Here is a 25880-nt window from a genome sequence, read left to right as displayed (position 1 = left end):
TTCAAGGAGAGTAATTAGGGCATGTGTTTGGGTTTATCCACAGACATACTATAAACAATCTGCCAATTCCTTATATGACACTTTGCCTTCCTATGTTAAACCAATTGTATTGAGATACCATCTTTTAGAGTAGTCTTTACTTTCATCATGCCACAGATGGCTTTGTAAGACTAATCTGTCATTACTTCAGGAATGTTGTTAATTTGATTATTATTTGCATTTCTGATACATCTCACGAAATATACCAAGATTTAAAGACATCTGAGAGTGACTGTACAACGTCTCTAGGTTGTTAATTACTGTTCTATCGGCCTTCTTAATTGACAGGGTGTGCTGTATATCCAACATGAATTTCTGTTTTGGCGTCTCAGTGTTCTTATGGTTTTCTATTACTTCTCTCTCCTAATTTTCATTGTATTCCTTCATATCATCACCAAGAGATTTAGAAATTTTTTTTTGTACTTCTGAATATTGTATTATGTTCGTATGATCTCTCATTAGTAATTCTTGCCTTCTCTATACAAGCTACTGCGTTTCATTTGAAATTTTCTTTTGTTTTCCTTCCCCTGTGACACTTAAAACTTTTGATTTTGGCATAAGGAATTCGCCTTTTGTTCTATGTATAACCTCCATTTCAAGAGCTTGTAGCCTAGAAATATTATTAACAGGTGGCATGTGTTATGCATGTAATAGAATAAATGTGTTGTAATTGTGCGATATACAACTAGTGTAACATGACGACGGCTCTGTTATGTGTACACCTCATGTCATCTAGGATTGTGGTTTCCAAAATGTCTATACATGTTGGTGACTGTTGTAGCCACGGTAGTCCAGTGTTTCCCCTTATAATAGTTACAGTGAGCCGACGAGCTGGTCGTGACAACGTGCACAGGAGGTTAAAAGGCAAGGAAAATGTAAATAGTTCAAAGAGCATTATCAGTGGAACCCAGGACCACATCACTGTGCCAATTAGATATGTCGTGAACTGCTCACAATGGAATTTTGTACGTCACAAAATACAGCGGTTAAATATCAGCGTGAGGGAGGGGAAGGAGGTGCGGATGTGAGGGAACGGTTAATCTCTCATAGATTCTATAATCTTTGAATAAATAAAGATCGTCAGTATACATGGTACAGAATTCATGAGACTGAAGTCGTAATGAGAACCACAGTAATTTTTGTTTATTTTCCCCTGAAGAAAGACATCATTGCAAACTGTATCATAGGCGGGACATACATGACTATTTAAAGTATACAAACGTAATTTGTTCGTGGAAAGTAAGAGCAAATCTACAGATTACCACAAAGCTGCAGTCGACATACAGAATATCTTAAAATTATCATTGGTTTACATCTCATGGTTTCTAGGCCGTTTTCTTCTTCTAACGCTTCCGTGTTAGGTCTGATAGGTCTGGAGCTTCTCACCCAGAAATGGAACTTTGGGTATGCAGCTCACGTTTTACTGTGATTGACTTCATTATAGATGGAACACATACTCGTAATGGAGAAGCGTAAGGACCATAATCAAAGAAACCTATTCGGAATTTGCTGTAAGCGTGTTTTCGTAAATTACACTGTGGGGAATACTGCAACCACCCACAAGTTGTGGCAAGTTACAGTATTTCCTACTGGGTAAATCACGGAAGAAAAGGGTGACCGGACTTGTATTTGAACCGCCGTTGTTCCTAATAGGAGTCGAGTATCTTACCGCTGTAGTACCTCACTCAGTGACGTCATTTGTATAACATTAACGTATGGTTATTGGTTACCATTCTCTTCGAAGTAGCGCGACGAAGATACGATAGGACTGGCTATCGCTCTTCGCGTGTTGGATGCTAAAGATTTCCCCAAAATTCCATACACGTTGGCATTTTTCGACAGGTCCTTCAGAAACCTTTTTTTGTTGTTTCTGAGAGAAATGTGTTAATTTTCTTCATCATCGCCTGGTCAGATTCACTGACAAGCACATAATATCATATTAGGCGCACTGAAGACCAAAATTTTTCGGTGTACAAATGGGATGATGTCCTAACCCATGCGTGAGCAATGTTACTATCTCACACAAATACAGGGCTATTCACAAGTATTTGTGTGGTTTCATGAGACGATTGCACCAAAAATGCAAGACGTACAGAAAGTAAAAGTAAATCAGTGGTCACGAGGAGGGAGGCCCCAAGATTTTACTCACATGAGTACTGTTTGTGATGAAGCAAACGTCAATATGAGCGTGTAACTACTATAAGTCAGTGAAGCGAATTACCCGGTAAGACGTCACAGCAGCCCTCTTTGGAAACCTGTTCATTAGATACCCTATCAACAAGCGCAAACTTATTCGATGCCACAGTACGGGGGGTGTTAGCTGTCTTAATGTCCTGATTTCCTCTCCCCCAAGTGCAAGGAAGTCACAGAGCAAATACCAGTGGTCCTAGACCCCTGTTGCCAACATGAACATTAAGTTTATTGTGCGGCACCTCACCTTGTCAATCTAAAAAACTTAAAGAGTAGTAGGAGACCATTTACTAGGCCTCGGTTGCCGCAGTTTCTTCAGGAATTAATGACACAAATATTTGGTGTCTTTTGTTCACCAGTGCTTCGTATTCGAAGGTTAAATGTAGCGCGATTTCATCCCTAGCACAGCAGAGTCAGCACTTACAGGTTTCATTTTTTTTTCTCACCGGAAGTGTCTCCTGAAGTACCTATGGCCAGTCATCGAATCAACCATGAGATTAATCTGCTTCCTTTTGAAGCCCAGGATTACAGAACCTCTTTAGAAACATTATTTCCGAATCTTTATCCAGCGCAGCCCGGTGTGGCCGAGCGGTTGTAGACGCTTCAGTCTGGAACCGCGCGACCGTTACGGTCGCAGGTTCGAATCCTGCCTTGGTCATGGATGTGTCTGTGATGTCCTTAGGTTAGTTAGGTTTAAGTAGTTCTAAGTCTAGCGGACTGATGACCTTAGATGTTAAGTCCCATAGTGCTCATAACCATTTGATTTTCTTTAGCCAGCCGTTTCTAGTCCAATATTCTACTTGCTGCCTCCTCAACAGTTTCCGGCTCAACAAATAGAGTCGTCACCCTGCCTGGCCAGATTACAAGCTTGTTCGTCACCATCAGTTCCAGAGTGACAGGTGATCCACAGCAAGTTTACCGAAGCCTCACAAAGATTTAATAGCATTCATTAATGATATTTGATTTCGTTGCACAGGATGCTTGGCTATATAAATGAATTTAGTTTCTATGATTCTCGTAACACCTAAGTAGATTTTCCTCTGTGCATACAGTGATGGAGGATACCTCTGCCAACCGCGGTGGCCGAGCTGTTCTAGGTGCTTCGGTCCGGAACCGCGCGACTGCTACGGTCACAGTTTCGAATCCTGCCTCGGGCATGGATGTGTGTGATGTTCTTAGGTTAGCTAGGTTTATGCAGTTCTAAGTCCTAGGGGACTGACGACCTCAGATGTTAAGTCCCATAGTGCTCATAGTCATTTCAACCATTTGAACCATACTTCCGCCTGGAATACCATAGCCAGTTTCGCTACGGAGGCTACGCTTTATGGTCGAATCTACATCCTGTATATCTTGACCACAGCACCTTAAGTCTGTTTTCAGCTTGTCAGTAAACCATATTGCGTCACCTGCACGGTAACGGGGTTCTTCCTTCCACTGCTCTTTACTTTCTATGGTTACATAAAAAGATGCATTGAAACAGCTGGAAATTATCATATAGCTAACGAGCATTTCCCTGAGCATTTCTGTATTTAGCACCTTCATCATACTGGGTGCCTATTTTTAAAGTGCAATTACCCACATTTAGTATTTGTTTGAAAATATCTTATCGTCATTGTGACATGCGTAATCTTATTCCTCCTCCAACCATTAAAATCATATCTTAATCATCTAATAATTCAACCGTTTTTTAAATCCTTTTAAACATCAAATCAAAGGATAAACCTGGTGCTGTAAAATACCGAAGCTGGATCTAAATGATATGCTTTCATAAAAGTTTTTCTAAGAGTTTCAAAAACATCAGCTAATAATAAAAAATCAGATATTAAATAAAAATCAATATATTCTACAAATTCTTATATCAATAAGTTTACAAAATTAATTTAGCACAATTATAGTCTTTTTCACTAATATTACATTGATTTAATTTATTATTCAAATCTTCTATTAGTGGAAGGTATAAACTCCTTTTTTAATTACTGTATTTCACAGACCTTCCAGAAAAATTTGTTAGTATTTTTCATTCTATTATCTCTTCAATTTAAAGAAAATTTATCACTGGCTTGGGGCCACAAATTTAAATGTATCATTAATTCTCATATTGTTCTCTGATTATTTACCAAAACTAGTATACCTACCTCCATTACTTGATATTAAAACTATTTCATTTTCATCATAATTCAGTCAGAAAAAGGTGAGAACCACAAAATGGTTCAAATGGCTCTGAACACAATGGGACTTAACTTCTGAGGTCATCAGTCCCCTTAAACTTAGAACTACTTAAACCTAACTAATCTAAGGACTGCACACACATCCATGCCCAAGGCAGGATTCGAACCTGAAACTGCAGCGGTCGTGGTTCCAGACTGTAGCACCTACAACCGCTCGGCCACTCTGGCCGGCGTGAGAATCACAGCCAGATAATTTAGGGAAATGAATTGGTACAAAACCAGGGTGTTTTAATTGTAAATTTAGATTACTACATAAATTATGTGTATATTTTCCAGTCAAATCATCATGATGTTTAACTTTTTATTACTTTTTCTATAATTTTTCCTACATAGAAAACTAATTTTAGAATTAATATGTCTTGAATATTCTTCAGATATTAATGGTCTCATTTTTTCGATATAGGAATAAATTCTCCCAATGACTTCAATGTCTTTTTTCAAATAGTTGATACATTTTTATTAGAGTTTATACCTCTACATATAAATGAGATTTTGTAGTGTCCATTTACATATTTATTATAATAACAGAAAAGACATGTTTCATGTTTTTGATGTCTTAAAGTAAAAGATTTTTAACTTTGTTGACAATTATTTAATTCCAATAACAAACTTTCAAAAACGTTCTTTCTTATAATATGGTATTTCCAACAGATGTACATAATAGTTTTCATTACAAGGATGAACATTAATAGACTTATTAATTTTAGCCTCAAAGTTTGGAAAATCAATAATTTGAAATGGAAATGGGATAGTGCATATTTTTTTCTCAAATTCCATGTTAAATTCCTTATATCTGCTTCTTAGATCTGGATTTCTACATTTCTGTCTCTCTATTGGATTTAATGCTAAACTTATAGACCGCTGGAAATATTTTTGATCTTTATCTTTAACAATAATACAAACTTGTTTTTCTTTTATTTTTTCTAGCAGTTCAGTGACAAATGTACTTCTTAGAGGAATGTACATATTAATTGCCAATCTTACTGCAATAATTGTATATAATGTCCATCCTGATCTCCAAGTTTGAAAAGCAGAGGTTTTTGAAAAAAAATTCCTCTCATTCTTAATTTTTTGTACATTTCTCTTTCTGTAGAGATCATAAAATTTTGAGATTGATGCACATTTTCCACAACCTTATTAGTTTCCTGCAGTTTGTACTTACAAAATGAATTTAAATTTATTTTCAAACTGTTAAACAAGCTTAAATTGTTAACTTTATTCATAACTTTTGTTCTTACAGAAATTAAGAATTGATGAGGTTAAATTGAACTTATATCATTTTGAAATTTATAGTTTTCAATTATTTCTAAACTCTTTTTCTACAAAATAATGGTTAAATATATACTAAAAGCTTTAGTTTCAAAAATTGCAGGATTGTTAATATTAATATTTGAATTTTCAGTTTCTTCAAGTGTTAAATTACAAATGTAATTAAATTTTGTTTATTTAATTTATAATATCTAGTTCAATTTTCTAGTTTACAAAAATTAGAAACATTATTGAAGTGGAGACTTGTAAGAAAGACACAAGTTTTAAGCACATTGACCATATTTGTCAAATTAGTTTGTAAAACGTATTATTTTATCTCCCCCATATTTTACTGAAGTATTTCCTCTTTAAAAAATGAAATTAACACTCATCAATTAGTTTATTACATTTTCTTGGCAAATAATTTTAAATTTATCATTAAGTTCTATAAAAATTCTTTTATGACATTTACTATTTATACATTCATAGTTAGTTATATCATGTAAAAATTAACTCACTGATTATTTAAACCTGTATTTTACTTGAATATTTATTTACAAGGAAATTTTTTTTAATTGAAAATAAAAATTTATTTCAAAATGGAAAAGTGAATTGAGTACTATATTTGTAAGAATTAATTTGTAAGATTTCTTTGTTATCAATACAAAAGGGAACAATTTTTTGATTTTTTAAAATTTGGAAATAAGATTTATCTAATTTCTATAAAATGTGTTGAATACAAGATATTTTTGTTAAAATTTATAAGATTAAGTTTTTATTAGATTTTCATAAAAATAGAAAATCTGTTACATTTAAAAAATGGAAAATAAGTAATTAGTTTTGTATAGAAGTTTTGCATTGAATTTTAATTTTTCTGGTGCAGTTTTTATTTATCTTTTATTGAGCTAAAAATTTGTTATTTTCTGATATTTAAAATCAGTTCATATTAAGTTGCAGTTTATATTACTTGGATTTTTAATTAATGTTGTTTGTTAACTTTGGTTAAATTTATTTATTTCTTTGAAGATAGTTGGAGAAAAGCTTTTAGCAGCAGTTAATGTACAATAAGGGGTTTGCCCTGTATTAGGAGTGAAATAACCGCAGAAATCAATGGGTGCCATATGACAAACGCAACAATTAGGACATCGAGGCGAAGTCTATTATTAATGGGCTAGGGCGGCAGAAGACAGACACAAGTGCTTTTGCTAAAAGCATAATATAGCCTGCTGCGCCTCTCTTGAGCCGATCATCATATCAGTTAGACCCTAGACTATTGGAAAACGGTCGACAGTTTGATGAGTTCCAATTTCAGTTCATAAGAGCTGTTGGTAGGTTTGGAAAGTTATGCGGACCCTATGTTGCCATGGACTCAAGTTGCCAACAAGGCATTGTGCAAGCTGTCTGTGGCTCCATAATAGTGTGATCTTTGGCAAAGTGCAATGGACTGGGCCCTTTGGACCAGTTGAACATATTATTGACTGGATAAGGTTATGCTTAGCTACTTGGAGGCTACTTACCACTAATCATGGACTTTATCTTCCAAAACAAAGATGGACTATCTCATCACGTAACAATTGTTTTGGGTTGGTTCGAGGAACATTCTGGACAATCCAAGTAAACGATTGGACCACCCAGATCACCGGACGAATTGTTTGTTAATTCCATGGGAGTCCATCAATATTTATGCGTGGTTTGCGATAATCGTATGACAGTGAAACATGTTAGATAGTCTAATGCGTTAGTTATCATTTATCTCCGCTAACATAATTTGTCCTGTATGAGCACCGAAGACGTCGACGATATGCCGTACAGCACCAGATTTGCATCTGGTGGCCAAAATTGGAACTACTTATTTCCAGCATAAATTGGTTTCTCATCAGTGCCTCAGAACATCTATCAAATTTCGCTGCTATACCCACTGGGCCTCTCAGAGTAGCTGCACTTTAATTATAAACATCTGGTATTGCTGTGTGGTTCAGGAATTCCCAAAGATTTCAAGTTTTTTACCAGTTTTTAACCTGTATGCCCCTGCTGTAGCCTTCATTGTAACGCAAAGGTTTAGTCACTGCATGTCCAACCAGCAACAACCTTGTGTTCTACTTTATTCCACCATACCGTAGGCCCATAAATTATCATATATTTTATTATAGAAGTGCATGCACTTGGACGTAACACTGCAGTTTTCTTCAAAGGCCCTCCTAGTGCACATAATAACCTCTTTTTATTCGTAGCGTGTAGCATTTTTGTGAGAGGTCAACCTTAGTTTCTCAGTCATTGTTACCTCTTGGATACTTCACTACTTCTCTTTACAGCACCTATTACGGTTCGAAACTTGGAGGGGTTCTCTGTCACTGATGTGTGTCTTTTTCTGTATATCTAGTAGATCTCATGCAGCCATGTTACGGAACCCAGGAAGTAGCGGTGAATAACCATGTACACTGCTATACGCCAAGTTTTCATTATTTTAAGAAATATTATCATGGAATATAAATCATAGCAAAACAATGTACTATACTGCTCCAAATAACTCGTGTAGCAACAAATAGTCTGACAGAACACGTGTGACCCATGCTTTGCTATTTTTGTCTGAGAAATGAGAATGACATGCCGCGTTCTGTTATGTAGGAACTCTTCAATCCAATCAGACAATTGGTCTGATAGTGCATATGCTCTTACTGTGTTCATTAAACTACTGTGGGGAACTGTATCGAACGCCTTGCGGAAGTCAAGAAACACGACATCTACGTGGGAACCCGTGTCTACGGCCCTCTGAGTCTCGTGGACGAATAGCGCGAGATGGGTTTCACACGATCATCTTTTTCGAAACCCATGCTGATTCCTACAGAGTGGATTTCTAGTCTCCAGAAAACTCCTTATACTCGAACATAATACGTATTCCAAAATTCTACAACTGATCGACGTTACAGATATAGGTCTATAGTTCTGCACATCTGTTCGACGTCCCTTCTTGAAGACGGGAATGACCTGGCCCTTTTCCAATCCTTTGGTACGCTACACTCTTCTAGAGACCTACGGTACACCGCTGGAAGAAGGGGGCCAGTTCCTTCGCGTACACTGTGTAAAATCGAACTGGTATCCCATCAAGTCCAGCGGCCTTTCCTCATTTGAGCGATTTTAATTGTTTCTCTGTCTCTCTGTCGTTTATTTCGATATCTACCATTTTGTCATCTGTGCGACAATCTAGAGAAGGACCTACAGTGCAGTCTTCCTATTTGAAACAGCTTTGGAAAAAGACATTTAGTATTTCGTCCTTTACTCTGTCATCCTGTGTTTTAGTACCATTTTGGTCACAGAGTGTTGACATTTTGTTTTGATCCACCTAAAGCTTTGACATAAGACCAAAATTTATTATGATTTTCTGCCAAGTCAGTACACAGAACTTTACTTTCGAATTCACTGAACGCCTCTCCCACAGACGTCCTAACACTACATTTCGCTTCGCGTAATTTTTGTTTGTCTGCAAGGCTTTGACTATGTTTATGTATGCTGTGAAGTTCCCTTTTCTTCTGCATCAGGTTTCTAACTCGGTTGTTGTACCACGGTGGCTCTTTTCCATCTCTTACGATCTTGCTTGGCACATACTCATCAAATGCATATTGTACGATGGTTCTGAACTTTGTCCACTGATCCACAAAACTATCTGTACTTGAGACAAAAGTTTTGTGTTAAGCCGTCAAGTACTTTTTGTCACTTTTGCTAAACCTTTTTTAATGTTTCTATTTATGGCTGAAATCATCGACGCAGTAACGGCTTTTATGTGCGGGACATAGATCAGCAGGCTAAGAATATGATGTACTATACAACTCGCACTCAGAAACCACTCTGCTGTAAGAGATCACCATTAGAAATATCACTTGGTATCCCAAAGTGTCCATAGACTAAGGTCATCTGGCGTAGCAGCTGTCACCTGGCGGGTAGTAGAAGCGGGTAGTCGTAAACGAGTAGTGACTTTGGGCTTTATTTGCTGTGGATCACTGATGGTCACAGCTACATTACTAAAGGATACATTTTTGTGTACAGTATGGACAAGCACGCGCAGGGCGACGCGCTTCGCGCAGATGGGTTAATTCCTCATGCCTCATGAAGGGAGCAAGAAAGGAACGAAGTTTATGTTTCACGTTCCATCCACAACGAGATCATTATGGACGGAGCACAAGTTCGGATTGGGCAAGGACACGGATGGAAATCGACAGTGTAATATTCAAAGGATTCATCCAGCACTTGCCTTACGCAATATAGGGAAATCGCGTTAAATCTGAATTTGAATGAGCGGACAGGAATTCGAACCGTCGTTTCCCCGTAAGCGAGTTCAGCGTGCTTACCAGTTTGCCATCTCGCTCGGTTCCAGCCGCATGAAGATCTCTGAAGGTTTTGTACTGCAACCGCAACCAGCCACATAATCCATTCCCCCTGGGTTCGACAGGTGGGTCGAAAGTCCCACGTACGATGCCGACTGGAACGCTGATAAGGACTCTGGATGACAGTGAGTTTGTTAATGCAGCTTTGATAAGGTCTGCGGTGATAGAGACACTGAAAGAGGATGCCTTCCACATTCACGATCTGGCTGTGATGTGGGCGGCGACGAAATTTCGTCCACGGTAGCATGTGGTCGGGTTTGGGCGCCCACGCACCACATCTTAACTTCCAGCATGATTTATGTCTTTATAATGGGACTTTGTGATGTGTGCCCTGTGCGATGGCACCGGCTTGCGCCTGGGCTACAGGCCCACCTGGAGACTGGGACCACGGCTGTACATGCAGCTGTTGATAGTTGAACTCCACCTGTGTGGGGCTGGTGATGGCAAGTGATATCATAGCGACATGAGTTGAATCCGATGGCGTCGCTCTAGGCCATCTGTGTTGGGACCTAGCACATGATACGCTCCAAGGAAGAGTCCACGCTGTGAGGTTCATAGTATTTTCCACACCCACTTGGGTAGCGACAGTGACGAATGCGTGCCAATGGATGGCCTCAGGACGGTACTGTTTACCGAAGTCAGTAGCCAGAAAGCAAAAACAAAAAACAAAAAAATAAAATAAAAAATTATAATTGTAACAATAGATTAATACATATGGTATTCCTAGGTAGATACTTGAACTGATGGCCTTTTGATTTGTGTAATTCATCATGTAACCGAAATTTAACAGATTCCTTTCAGTACTTATGTGGACGACATCACTCATTTCATTATTTAGGCTACATGCCGCACCATACATATTCCTTATGTAGTTACTTATCAGTTGGTTTTGGTCTTCTGATGACTTTGCTCGACGCTAAAGCATATAATCACAGATAAACAATCAGCAGGGGGTATATAACACTTCTCTGGGCAACGCCCGATATCACTTCTGCCTTCATTGCTGACCTTCCATCATTTGCTACGAACTGTGAGCTCTCTGACAGGAAATCACGAATCCAGTCGCACAACTGAGACGATACTCCGTAGGCACACTGTTTGATTAAAAGTCGCTTGCGAGGAACTATGTGCAATGTCTTCTGGATATCTGGAAATACGGAATCAATTTCAGATCCCCTGACGACAGAATTCAGTACTTCGAATGAATAAAAAGGTAGATGAGTTTCTCAAGAACGATATTGTCTGAATCTGTGCTATGTGTCAATAGATGGTTGCCTTCGAGGTAATTCACAATGTGAAAACAAAATATATGTTCCAAAACCCTGCTGCTAACCGACGGAAGTGATATTGATATATAATTCAGCAGATTACTTCTATTTGCATTCTTGAGTTACTCATGTTGGCAGCTGTTCTTGGTTTGAATTCTGGAATATTTAGTTCGTCTTCTTTGGAGAAGGAATCTCATAAAATTTTATTACGTAACTCCGCTTTAGTGGCACTGTAAGATTACCATTGCTATTGCACAGTGCAGGTATTGGTTGTGCTTTGCCGTTGGCGTACTTTACATGTGACCAGAATCTCTTGGGGTTTTCTGACAAAATTTCTTTGTGGAAACATTGAAAACCATATCGCACTGAAGTCTGCGCTAAATTTCGAGGTTCTATAAAATAATGATCATTGTTGGAGAATTTGCATTACTTCGCGTGCTTTCCTCCTTGCTTCTGCAACAATGTTGTGACTTGTTTTTGAACCACAGCTGACCAGTTCCATCTCTTCTTAATTTAGTCGTAGGAAACTGCGGTTCTCCTGACCCATTCCTCTTCAAATCCAGGAATCATAGTGTGGTGAGCTACTGGATATGACAACGGAATTGATTTGGTAATTGTTGAAAGGAGACTCAATATGCGCCAGTGTGTGGCAAGAATGTTAAATCCTTTTCCCATTCTCTTAGTGAAGAAAATGGATAGCAGCATCTTCCAGCAGAATAATACAAGCTTCCTACCGCACTTCACAGAATAAACATCTTCGGTTATGTACAGATTCTTGACTGATCTGTCCAGGGGCCAGACTTTTACCCATCCAAAGCATCCCATGCTTGGGTTGCGAGAAAAAGACGTATACAAGTCTCCAGTTAAAATTCTTCTTGAACTGAGACAGCTAGTGATTCTGGCATGGCAAACAATTACGCATTCTTACCTTCTGTGATTAATTATATCCATGCCGCAGCGAATAAAAGTATGTATACGAGTCAGTGGGGGCCAGAACCCTTATGATGTCGATGATGGACATCAGTTCTCCCAAGTGGAATGAAAGTTTAATCATTTAATACCCGTTGTGTAATGAACATCTCCTCACAGCTGTATAAATATTGGGCTGAATCGGATCGTTGAGCAAGTTCAAATGCTTGTGCTTAAACCATATTGTAATCAGAGAGTAGGTAATTTCAACGCTGTATGCTAAATAAATTTCATTGTGCGTACCATTGTACCACTTCATGTTTTCGTCGTTATGACGTAAGCCATTTTACAGCAACTGCATACGAATGAGCTATTGATGTCTAATCCGTGAAAAAGCCCCAAGCAGACCCTATAGCACTGATTAACTCTTCTTTGAGTCCGGTAAAAACGCAGCATGGTAGACCTTAATGCGAGAGTTGTTTCTTCTGCGCCTGCGGCTCTTCGTATAGTGCTTCTTGCAGTGCTGCATGTGGTTATTGTTGTTCCCTATGATACTAGTGTTGTTCCCAAAGTTACTTCAGTAACCATTTTTTAAAAAAAAAGTATTTGTCTGTGTTAAGCCTACAAAAAAAAATACATATTCCATTTCAAAGTTGGTAATTTTACTTTAAAAGTCAAAAACTACCTTGACTCCGGTTTTATTGCAGTACCATACTACACTTTACCGAACTCTAGTCCAATAAAAAAAAAACACTCGTGTCACACTACACTGCCTGGAGTTACATACATTGTACAGTTTAATTCCCATTCATCCCACTTTGAAACCAACCTCACACAGAGTTTTTCATTAGCTCAAACTATAGGAATACCCGAAGCGTCCAGAGGTTGAATCCACTTACCGCAGCAGTCTTAGGTGAATCCATCCAGCGAGTAATGGGTGTGAGCAGCTAACAAAGCAGTGTCAACCGCAGGTAACCGTGGGCTCCCCTGCGGTTCATTGCTTATAGCCTGCCATGAAATATCTCAACAATTGTTTTGTCGAGCACCATAAATATTTGTTTTATGTTTCTGTAGGTGGTTAGATGAGACATTTCTTTGGTGGGCTGCCCTGTCAACATTTATAATACCACATCATGTCGAGAAAGGCCTGCGTCTGTCGTCTAATGGGTTCGAATTTCTTTACCTCTCCTCCTTGTTGCTGATGACACGTGGGAGATCCGTTATTTCATGGTATCTCCATGACATACTTTCGTCAACTGCATACGAATGAACCACGTACCCTTACGTTATTTGATTTTCAAACAGCTGAGCAAAACTGAACGACTCAGACATTCACTAAACTGACAAACAATATTTTTAGCGCAACGCAATCTGACTTTCAATAATCCCAACAAAAGACTAACAATAACCTATACCTTTCATGAATCACTTACCTCACAAAAATCTTCGTTACTCGAACTACTGCAATACAGCGAACGCCAATACTGCCAGCTATATAAAAGATTCTAACTGCTGAAGGCACTAACTACTGATAGGCAAACTTAGCAAGAACAAACAATGTATTTACCTTAGTTCATGACATCCAGTCTTTCAAATTTACTCTTTCTGATGGACACACGTCCAGATCATCCGCTCTAAATACTCCGCCATCTCTCTTCCCATATCTAACACTGCTGGCGGCTCACCTCCAACTGTGCAACGTTATGCGCTGTTAACATCCAACTGCCCAACACTACAATAGCAAATTCCAACAACGCAAACCACCCACAGACTGCACACAGCACAGTCAGTGATTTTCATACAGAGCGCTACGTTACGTTACCAACATAAAAACCTAAACATCCTACTTGCAAGGGGTTCCAGGGACACTCTTCGGAGTTCAGACACTTCCACTTGCCACCAAACTCCCCAGGCTTGAACATTACTGAGCATATTTGGGATGCGTTGCAACGTTCTGTTCAGAAGAGATCTCGTATTCTTACGGACTTATGGACAGCCGTGCAGAACTCATAGTGTCAATTCCCTCCAGCACTACTCCAGACATTAGTTGAATCCATTCCACGTCGTGTTGCGGCACTTCTGCGTGCTCGCGGGGTCTCTACTCCAAATTATACAATTTTCTTTGGCCTTTCAGTGTATAATCTAATGTGATACCCCCATAGTTATTCACGTACATTAAAGTTGGACGTCCCAGGACGTATAATACGGTTTGAACTCTCTAAAGGTAATAACATACATATTAAAAAATCATGTAGTGCTGAAAACAACCAGCGATTTTCTGTTAGCCAAAGAAACCAAAACGAAAGTGACGTTAAAATTTTGCGTGTGGTAACCATCTTTTCGAAGAGGAAAATGAACGTATCAGAATTGCAACTCTACCAGAGTAAGTTCAAAATTTTCAGCGCTTGCCCAGATGGCGCTGACATGGATCGTTTTGGTTTTGACGGAATGTGTGATGCAACAACATAAACCATGTTTGAATAGTATTATTTGACCCTTCATGTGTGATTCGCAAAGAGGGATAATCGAAAATCTTCAGTTATGACACTTTATCAAAGAAGACGTTAATACGAACATTTAATGTCCAATGGATCAGTTCATTCACTTACTGGTGTATGAATTCTATTCAAGGTGATACACGTGGAAAGAACCCAGCAACTGCAACCCCTGATGAATTTCTCTGTAAGCTGCAAAACGTCTACAAAAGAGCCAAATGTAATGTGTGTGCGTAGTTGTTACTGCGTATGCGATACTAATCTGCCACTGAGCGGTAAAAACGAAACGGCAATCAAAGAAACCGGAGGGAGCTGGTCGCCCAAAGAAAAGCGGTAACTTCTTTCAGCCAACAAAAAAAAATTGTGGTCATTGTTGAGTTAGATTCGATAGTAATTTTCGAATACTATGACAGTCTTCAGGAATAAATTGATGAAACACTAAGCTATAAGAGGCTTTGATTACAAGATAAAAATTGTGAATGACATCAGGGCACAGCATCCACAAGGATAGTTTGGCAGAGCGAAGGCAGAAGTTTTTCAAGCGGTATTTTATAGGAGCATGCACTTCATTTACTATATTTGAACCTACTCTCATGTCAAAGGTAATTTGTTGTTTTAGAACATTTTGCAGTCATTGAAGACATTGCCGCTACTGTAGGTTTTTCGTAAGAGCTAAAGAGATTCGTTCACCAATTCCAATATCACACTACCCTCCTTTATACAGCCACCTCATGAAAACGTATAACAAAAGCGAAGTGAAATCCTCTAACCATGGAGAAATATGAAGAGGACCAAAACTTACAAAAAATGCTTAACGCTGCTATGTTTGAATTTAGAGAGCTGGCATTCTTATAATACAAGTGTACTAGTAAAAAATGGTTTAAATGGCTCTGAGCACTATGGGACTTAACATCTATGGTCATCAGTCCCCTAGAACTTAGAACTACGTAAACCTAACTAACCTAAAGACATCACGCAACACCCAGCCATCACGAGGCAGAGAAAATCCCTGACCCCGTCGGGAATCGAACGCGAGAACCCGGGCGTGGGAAGCGAAAACGCTACCGCACGACCACGAGGTGCGGATAAGTGTATCAGTAAAATAGCATCTAACGCCCCAGACTGAAGAACAAATGGTTCAAGTGGTATACACACTTACGCTGATAGTTACGTTTATTGTTTTAATTAAATTGTGATAAATAATTATTTGAGCTAAAGTATTTAGGAACTTACATTACATTGACGTTGTGGAATTATTGAGGAGTGGGACTGCGTTTTCTCGTAGGTTCACCTTATAGCCATCAAAGAACCTAAGCATTATTGACGAAAACTATGTATGTCAACAGATTAATGGGACGTTGTTTGCATCTAGAATATTACACCGCAGGCGCTACAATAACAAGCTCCTATACACAGTCGTTACAAACATTTCAGTGTTATAGAACACATTCTGCTTCAAACGTCATACCACAATATACAGGCACTAGTATCATGAAGGTAAATACTCAGGCTAATGTGAAAGAGGTCTACATAACAAATTAAAAAATCAGTATGATCATACGTATCAGAAAGCTCAACCAACATCGTTTAATTTAGTCTTTGGTATCTTTACCTATTGGAAAATCACAACATTACTTGCCAGGCCAGTAGTTGATACTGCGAATATTGTAGTTGACAGTTATAAAATTACCACATGAATATTCAAAAGGAGCATGTGTACAAATATACCGTTACATTTAACACAGCATGTACCTTCACACAACTGAAACATATTTCACCTCATCCAATACCACATAAATATATTGGCATTTTAACGACTCCATCTGTCTGTAAAGGAATAAGCGCTAACTTACTGCACGGCATTACCGTCTTAATGGCTTCGTATACATACAGTTCATAAATAGAGGCAGTAATCACACAGAGTGCTACAGCAGGTGGTATCCCGCTGAAAGCATCGATTATCAAGTGAGTAACAAATGTAATTCTAATTAACTGCACGAAAACCGATAACGATGAAAAAATAAATATACGTAAAGTGTTTAATCCTTAATTATTGTTTAAGATGACGTGAAAATACACCCACAATGATTTCAATGAGATATACATATGGATTTCTCTCTCCCGTCTACCTTTAACAATTTTTCTGTTGCTTTTATTTTGTTGTACCAGGCCTTCAGTTGTTACAATTAAATTTTTGTGACGCTGTATCATGTCATACTTTAGCATACTTTTTCTCTTGTAACAACTTGATGATTAAAGTGAATTTATCTTTAGGATCTACATTTACATCTACATTCATACTCCGCAAGCCACCCAACGGTGTGTGGCGGAGGGCACTTTACGTGTCACTGTCATTACCTCCCTTTTCTGTTCCAGTCGCATATGGTTCGCGGCAAGAACGACTGTCTGAAAGCCTCCGTGCGCGCTCGAATCTCTCTAATTATACATTCGTGATCTCCACGGGAGGTGTAAGTAGGGGGAAGCAGTATATTCGATACCTCATCCAGAAACGCACCCTCTCGAAACCTGGCGAGCAAGCTACACCGCGATGCAGAGCGCCTCTCTTGCAGAGTCTGCCACTTGAGTTTGCTAAACATCTCCGTAACGCTATCGCGGTTACCAAATAACCCTGTGACGAAACGCGTCGCTCTTCTTAGGATCTTCTCTATCTCCTCCGTCAACCCGATCTGGTACGGATCCCACACTGGTGAGCAATACTCAAGTATAGGTCGAACGAGTGTTTTTTAAGCCACCTATTTTGTTGATGGACCACATTTTCTAAGGACTCTCCCAATGAATCTCAACCTGGTACCCGCCTTATCAACAATTAATTTTATATGATAATTCAATTTCAAATCGTTCCGCACCCATACTCCCAGATATTTAACAGAAGTAACTGCTACCAGTGTTTGTTCCGCTATCATATAATCATACAATAATCAATAACCTCTGATCCCCTAACAGGAGACAAACAATTTCGAAATTCTTTGGTGTCGGATTCTGTATAAGTCAGAAAGCTGGCAAGCTAACAACTAGTGTGACAGCAGACTCTATAGAATCGCTTTGGCAAAGACAAGCGCTATAACGGCTCAGACCAAGACGGCAGATGGTGTGCCTCTGTTCCCCAGACGATCAACCAATTTCGCAGACCTAACTATGTTACGGAGCGCTCCAGGAGCGTCCACTATACCCAGAAGTGCCGCTCGCCGAAGACGCCGGCACAACGCCATCTTACGCCCAAAATGTCACTTCTCTTCTATCTTTCTTTTAGACGATGGTCTCAAACTGCACTTGAAAGCTCTTAGTGATGGGCAGAAAAGTACTTAACAAAGATTGCTGTGAGTGCGACAGAGATGCTGTTAAAAGAAATTAAACATTTCTGCTTTGAAGGGAAGAAGGGTAGCCCAAATACAAATAATTCAGAACACAGACAAAGTATGATTCTCATGTTTTGACACAGAGTGTAAGATTAATTTGCGAAAATACGGTTGTAAGTGTACCGAATTAAATCAAGATTTATTTATCTATATAGAACATCGGTACTTTTTAAATGCTAATGTTAGAAGCAAACAACACGGCGAAGGTAACAGAGACAGACAGTAACTAGCTCTGAGACTATTCTTGGGTTCATTCCTTTATCGACCCGATGATGTGTCCACATGAAAGGAAGGCAAAACCAACGTTCTTCACCACTCGCAAATAACTCACGGGTGCAGTTAATTATTCAGAAGGCTTAGGGAACAGTAAACATTTTAGATTTTTTGGTGAAGGAATACTGTTCAGGCCACGGTGTACTTGCCTCTGTGGAGGTGAAAAAAGTAACGCTCGATTAGTTGCTGGCTGCCTACTCGAATTCGAGAAATCACCACAGGTACTTTTAGGGAAAAAAATGTTATTATTCAGGATTACAGTGGGAATAGTTTTATGTTATTAATTGTAGTCATATCATAAGGCGAAAATTGCTAAATTACCTTGATTTGTCAAATCAAGCCGAGCTCGTGTGGAGGCTTGCAGTCAGACGTTCATCCCTGCCACCATTCACGAATTTTCATGCAGAGGTGGTACAGACTGGGGGTAAGGGGGCGTCGGTGATACTGATACACGACTCAAGACGTGGTATATCAATTCCTCGCTCAAGAACTTGATGTAGAGAAACGGGAAACCCTCGACACATGTGACCAAGGAAAGCCAAGCCCTTGAGCGACGTCGAAGTTGAATTGTGTTTGGTTTCAAAGATCTGTCAACCAGTTCTTCAATCTAATGTTTGGCTCATCTTTTGATTACTTGTCACTAATACCACCATTACGATGTCAGAAAACATATTTTTCAGGCCTCATGTATCTCGATTCTGTTCAAGCGGTAAGACAGAACTCTGTCTCCAAAAGATATTAGTTTTATCTAATTCAGTCTCTCGACGTTGTAAAAAGTTTACATATGTATTAAGTCATGCCTGATCAGATTCTGAACGATGCTATATGTCACAATTTTGATCTTCACGGCTAGGTAAACTTCGAAACCTCTGTGTTGCGTGACTGAAAGTATATAATGCAATTATTTTTCTTTTGGTCCAGAATAGATTACGCAAATGACAACTCCCAAACATATGCATCTGATGAGATACCTATAACTAATACCACGGAATTAGGTATTAATTTGGATCTGGGGAATTCAGGTTGGCATTTTAAAGGATTTACCCAAATTGCCATGGAATCACGTAGTTCGTGCCTGCTATCTAAAAAAGGTTTATATAATACTGTCTCATGAAGGAGACACACCAGGCTAAACCGTTGCATCCCGCCGGAGAACCGTAATGTGCTAAGCTGCCGCTGGCCAGGTTTGCTCTTGTCCTTCGTCACAGCGCAGACGGCTAGGGAAGATGTAGTGAAAGACAGAACTGAACAGATGAATAGAGCGAAGATGCATCCAGTGATATAGACAAGTTATTTCTAGTGATGTTCATTCGTGAGTGTTGCGTTGACCTCTAGGTTGAGAACTGTTCAAGTATATCACAAAACTCTATGTTCCACCATCTCCATGATGGAGGGAGCCGTAGCATACAATGACAGTAGACTTCTGGCGTATGTCGAAAGAACACTGAAAACTGTAGGTCACATACACAACATCCTCCATCTCATTGTGCTGTCGCTCCTAATAAATCACATTAAAGGATACTTATTGCAGACCAATGCCTGCACGGAATTTACTCACCTTACTAGATGTGATCACCAAGATGGTCGTTAAGTTGCTGCTGTCTGTACCACACTAAATATGCGTGACACATGGAGGTACGTTGTATGGTACGGACTGCATTATCTACTACATTTCTTCACCAACATTTACAGCAGGGATAGATATCGTTGAACAAGATAACATAATTCCTCCCGAACAGGCCATGAAGGCCCTAAGGTAACGACCAGCCGCCGTGTCATCCTCAGCCCACAGGCGTCACTGGATGCGGCTATGGAGGGGCATGTGGTCAGCACACCGCTCTCCCAACCATATGTCAGTTTGAGATAACATACATTGCCAAAACAGTCGCTATACTCAATTGAGGGATTCCACTCAGACGAAGCAAGTTATGTAGTTGCATTGGTACGATTAATAATATTAACCTACCAATACTTATAGCTGAGTATTCGAACTTCCATTAGAGATCTTTCCGGGTACAATCCTTTCGAATTCATTTTTAATGATCTAAACCTTTTAATTTGAAAGTGAATATACTAATGAAAATAAAGGTATTAATGCCAGAACTGTTTATTTAAGCCATGAAATATTTTCTAAAATATTAGGGAAACAAATACAGCTATATTCCAGCACAAGTAGGAAAGCAATGCCGGCTCACAGACAGTACCGCGTGCTCTGTACCGTCTATGGTTGTATGACATTAACGTCAACAAAGAGTGGGTAATATGAAACCGCCCGGCGGATGAAATCCGTGTGCCGGACCGTAGCTCGAACTTGCGACCTTTGCCTATCACGTGCAAGCGTTGTACCAAGTCGGCTACCCAAGCACGACTGACGACCCATCCTCACAGCTTAACTTCCGGCAGTACCTGTGACGACCGGGGGCGAGTCTTACTGAGGTAGATGAGTTGATAAGGCCCTTGCCCGTGAAAAGCAAAGGGCCGAAATTCGGATCTTGGTCCGGCATACAGTTTTAATCTACCAGGAAATTTCATATCGGCGAACACTCCACTGTAGAGGAAAGTTTCTTTCTGGGAGTGCGTAATATGTTTGATATACTACTCACTACCTTCAAACACGCAGCTCATGTTCACAGAAGAGAAATTTGAAGTACTGTAGAGATCCTCCATCTCTCAATTACTGCACTGTTGTGGAATATCAGGTCCCCATAGTAATTATTCTCATAGCGAGCAGTTAGTATTTGGATTTCTCGCTGAAACACCATAATTTTACAAGCGAATTTTATGGTGCAGTTCCAATAACTGTGTTGGTACCAAATCTGCACAATCCGTTATACTAAATAGCCATTCGCAGTATGCAGGGAAACATTTAGCAGTGGGACGAGTTTAGCATCTTAGTTTAAATTCACCAATCGTTTAAGTGTTGACTAATATGTGCACGCCGGTGTGAGTATACGTATACAGAAAAAATCGCATCACCAGAAACATGATTAATGTAGAGTAATGATCCGCCCCGATAGCTGAGTGGTCAGCGTGACGGATTGCCGTCCTACGTGCCCGGATTCGATTCGCGGCTGGGTCGGTTTTTTCTCCGTTCAGGGACTGAGTGTTGCGCTGTCTTCATCATCATTTCATCCCCATCCGGCTCGCAGGTCACCCAATGTGGTGTCGAATGTAATAATACCTGCACCAAGGCGGCCGGACTAAGGCGGCCGGACCTGCCCCGCAAGGGAACTCCCGGCCAATGACGCTAAACGCTCATTTCCATTTCAATGTAGTGTAATGAAACTTCGAGAAATATATTTAAGTGATCAATACTGCAAGCTGACTGGTTAACGTATGTACGAGACAAGCCACTGCAAATGCGAAATGCCAGTGCACTAATAACCGGTGCAAGCGCCAGAATGTTGAATGCAAGCATGCAAACGTGCGTGCATTCTGATCTACAGGTGCCGGATATTAGATGTCGGATGGAGTTCCATGCTTGTTGCACTTGGTCGGTCAATGCAGGGATGGTTAATGCTCTTTGTACAGACGCTGGATTCGTAATTCCCATGACGTCCTATTTGGATACAGCTTTGGTGATCTAGCAGGCCAAGGCAACATGTCGACACTCTGTAGAGCATGTTGCATTACACCACCGGTATGTAGCCGAGCGTTATCATGTTGGAAAAAAATCCCTAGAATGCTTTTCTTGAATGGCAATACAACCCGATGAATCACCGGACTGACGAAAAAATTTGCAGTGAGGGAGCGTGGGATAATCACATGAGTGCTCCTGCTGTCGTACGAAATCGCACCCGAGAGCGTAACTGAGGATACAAGTATAGTGTATCTAGCACGCAGACAGACTGCTTGCAGGCCCTCAGCTGGCCTCCTAACCAACACACAAGCAGCACTGATACCGAGGCAGTAGCCGCTTTCATTAGAAAACATAACAGATATCCACCCTGCTCTCCAATGAGCTATAGCTTGACACCACTGAAGGCGCAAATGGAAGTGATTTCTGGTTTGTAGAATGCACGCTACATTACATCTGGCTCAGAACTACCCTTGAAGTAACCGATTTTTAACACTGACTAAACCGACAGTCGAGATAGCAATATCATTTGTTTATTATTACCGGTTTCGGATTATGTTAAAGCCATCCTCAGATTTTTTAGGACCACTACGGCTGGTGCTGGCGGGTCCTCTGTTCTTCGCGTAATACCACGATAGTACACAGTTTACAATCATGGTATTACTTGAAGAACCGAGAAACTGTCAGCATCAGCCATGTAGGACCTAAGAAATCTGAGGATGGCCATAACATAAGCCGAAACTGGTAGTAATAAAAATTGTTATTGCGATCTCGACTGTTGTTTTAATCAAATTTAGCTCCAGATCGCTGCACTCCATAGACTGTGTTGCCTACCTTGATGAACGAGTTGTAACAGTTTCGTTGTATCACTGCGGTGTCCGCTGCTGCTGTAATTGCTGCTTCAGATGCAATACGATGCGCCAGAGAACACGATGGCCTTCCCTCTCGTTATTGCCACGTGGCCGTCCGGAGGCTGGTCTTCTTGCGACAGTACATTCTCCTGACCACCGCTGCCAGCAATCATGTAGGGGGGTGCATGCCAGCCAAATGTCCCTGCTATATCGCAGAAGGGACATCCAGCTACTCATAGCCCTATTACACGACGTCGTTCTGACTTAGTTGGTTGTTCATGAATGGGTCTTTGTCGCTTTAAAGGCTTGCTTACTATCATCGTCTCATCACTTCCAATCTCGTAAATATCACTCAGGAACTTAGAGCGTGTATTTAAAGCAAACCTGATTTGCATCCTCATAGTGGGTCCACAAGTGCCACTCTTATGCGACTGCGGCGAAATTGGAATAGAGACTATCTAGTTGCTCTAATTTCCATGACGATTGTAGTAGAGAAGGAAAACAGTTAATGTCGTGCATATAGTTTTATATATTAACTACAAATGGAACAGAGCAGCAGATAACAGATCCTCTAACCCTCTGCAGACTGTTTATGAAATTGTTGTCACAAAAAAAATTGTCATTTAGACGATAATTCCTCGTATAACTTCATTCAAGTATTGTTAATGAGAACCGAGCCAAACGATGTAGTTGTTAAGACACTGGGCTCATGATTGAGGACTGTAAATCGAATTATTGTCTACCGATCCTGATTTATGATTTCTGTGGTTTCTGTATGTAGCTTGAGGTGTATATCGACATGATTAAAAAAAAAGCATCAGAGCTCATTATCTTCCTTTACTTAATGACACGACGCATACGGGACATTAAAGTCTGTCCTTCCTCCCATCCTTAACTTACTAAGAGCAAGGAAATTTTCTCTGCACGTGTGGCAAAAGTATGCTGCTGAAGTAGAACTTCAGTCAGTCCACCTATATAAAATTCAAAATATAACAAAACGCAACATTTCGACCATTTTCTTCTGTTATAGCCTAGATCGAGGGTTATCCGTTTATCATTGTGTTAACATGGTTTCATAATTAGCAAAAATGAAGATGGAGGATGTGTATGCACCGCTTTGTTTCTTTCTAGATATTCGGAGCGATTGTTGACAGCTTATTTTCTAAAGTTCTCTTCCAGCAGACAGACAATCTTCGAAACCATTTCTTGTTATCATGAATCAAGTGCCATTTTAACACACTAGAGTTTTCAGAGAGACACTTGCAAGTACATTTTTAGAAATTCTTGCTATTTATTATTGAAATATTTCATAATTATTCATGTCCATGAAAAGTAAAATCATTCAGTTTCCTACGGCACACTTATTTTGCAACGTAGACTCTTTCACTGGTGGATTTGAATGTCAGGCTGCATGTTTAAATAAAGATCCTGTTTTATAAGCCATTGAAGTCGAAGGTGCTTTTTGCACCTGAATACCTGCGACAGATTTCGAACAATGACTGGAATCCACTAATGAGCTGAACCAGTAACGACCCCTTTCAGGCCGGGAGCTCTTTCCGATATTTCCCGTTGCCGTATTTGCACAAATCCTGTGACTTATGAATACGGAACCGCTCCCTGCATCTGTACGTTCTGAAACTACAGTGGAGTTCACCGACGTGTATAAAGCCTAGTTATGTCTTCTTTGCTGCAGATCAGAAGAAAAATTTTACATTTCACCACCCGTCTCAGAGATAGACAATGTCTTTTCACGTACCTTTTGACATCATGTTTTCTAAAACTTTAACAGCACACAATACGTAATGCCAGAGGACTTCCAGATGTTATGGGCGTACTAGCAGTTACTTCAAATTAAATTCACAATATTATATCGGTACTGGGATCTGTAGCACAGTTAATTTTTTTAAACAGGAACTGTGAAAGTATACAAATGAGCACCTTCAGGTATTTTATACAAAACTCAACAGCAAATGCCTTTTGCGTATTTCGTACAAAACTGTGATTGTTCTCGCGCCACTCGTTTCCAACGTTTTTCTTATGAAAGATAACGTATTCGTAACAAATAATTCGTTTTTATTCACAAAATTGATGAAAATTGGATCAAGCTTCAGTTAATTCAATGTTTTAAATAGTTATGAGATCATAATATTCATTGAATTAATTTTAAAAAATTTATTTCAGTGGCAGTAGTATTCATTGGTGTACACATCAGTCACCATCGCTGTATAAAGGTGAAAGTGAGGCTGTCATTTTTGTCAATAAAACGCACATTCGAATAAAATGATAAATTATGGGAATGCACGCAGGTTCTAATAAGAAAAATTTGAAAAGATTTCATAAAATAATTAATTCTAGGATGTACAGCCCAGTAAACCACTCGCAGTCACCAAAACTTAATAGTCACTGCTAGTTTCTGAATAATGGGAAAACCTGAAGAAGCACATACACCTACGAATGATAGGAGACACGATGCTCCCTAAATATAATTTGGTTTCAGAGGGATTCAATCCATTTCTCATTCTTTGTCGTGACAGCAATGATATGCACTCTAAAACAAAAACAAAAACAAGAAACAAAAACGACACACTTCGAAGGAATTATCGGAATGGGACGGAAATCGGTACAGATAAAAAAATGACAACAATTTCAGAAAAATTGGATGCTTTATTCAAGAGAAAGAGCTTCACAAGTAACGCGTTGGTCCATCTCTGGCCCTTATGCAAGCAAGTCTTTGACTTGTGAAAGATATCGTGCCAAATGCTGTCCAAGTCTTTGACTTGTGAAAGATATCGTGCCAAATGCTGTCCAGTTGTTGGGTTAGGTCGTAAAAATCACGGACTGATTGGAGAACCATGCCCGTAATGCTCCAAACGTTCTCAGTTGCGTAAAGAGTATTTGGCAAGCACGAAGACATGAAGTAGAAAATCTCCGCCGTGTGCCAGCGGACATTATCCTGCTGAAATATAAGCTCAGGATGGCTTTCCATAACGGGCAACAAAACGGCGCGTACAACATCGTCGACGTACCGTTGTGCTGCAGGGTTGCC

At 39.7% G+C, this 25880-nt stretch overlaps 1 protein-coding gene across 1 annotated transcript in view; it reads left to right on the top strand.

The window, feature by feature from the left end:
• The window catches only part of LOC126299155 (tachykinin-like peptides receptor 99D), a 1430543-nt gene that overhangs the window by 477426 nt on the left and 927237 nt on the right, over nucleotides 1-25880 (top strand). The gene's annotated exons all lie outside the window — the stretch shown is intronic.

This window comes from Schistocerca gregaria, chromosome X (genome assembly GCF_023897955.1).
Source record: "Schistocerca gregaria isolate iqSchGreg1 chromosome X, iqSchGreg1.2, whole genome shotgun sequence".
NCBI lineage: Eukaryota > Metazoa > Arthropoda > Insecta > Orthoptera > Acrididae > Schistocerca > Schistocerca gregaria.
The sequence above is the reverse complement of the archived record's forward strand: the minus strand, read 5'-3'. Positions and strand labels throughout refer to the sequence as shown.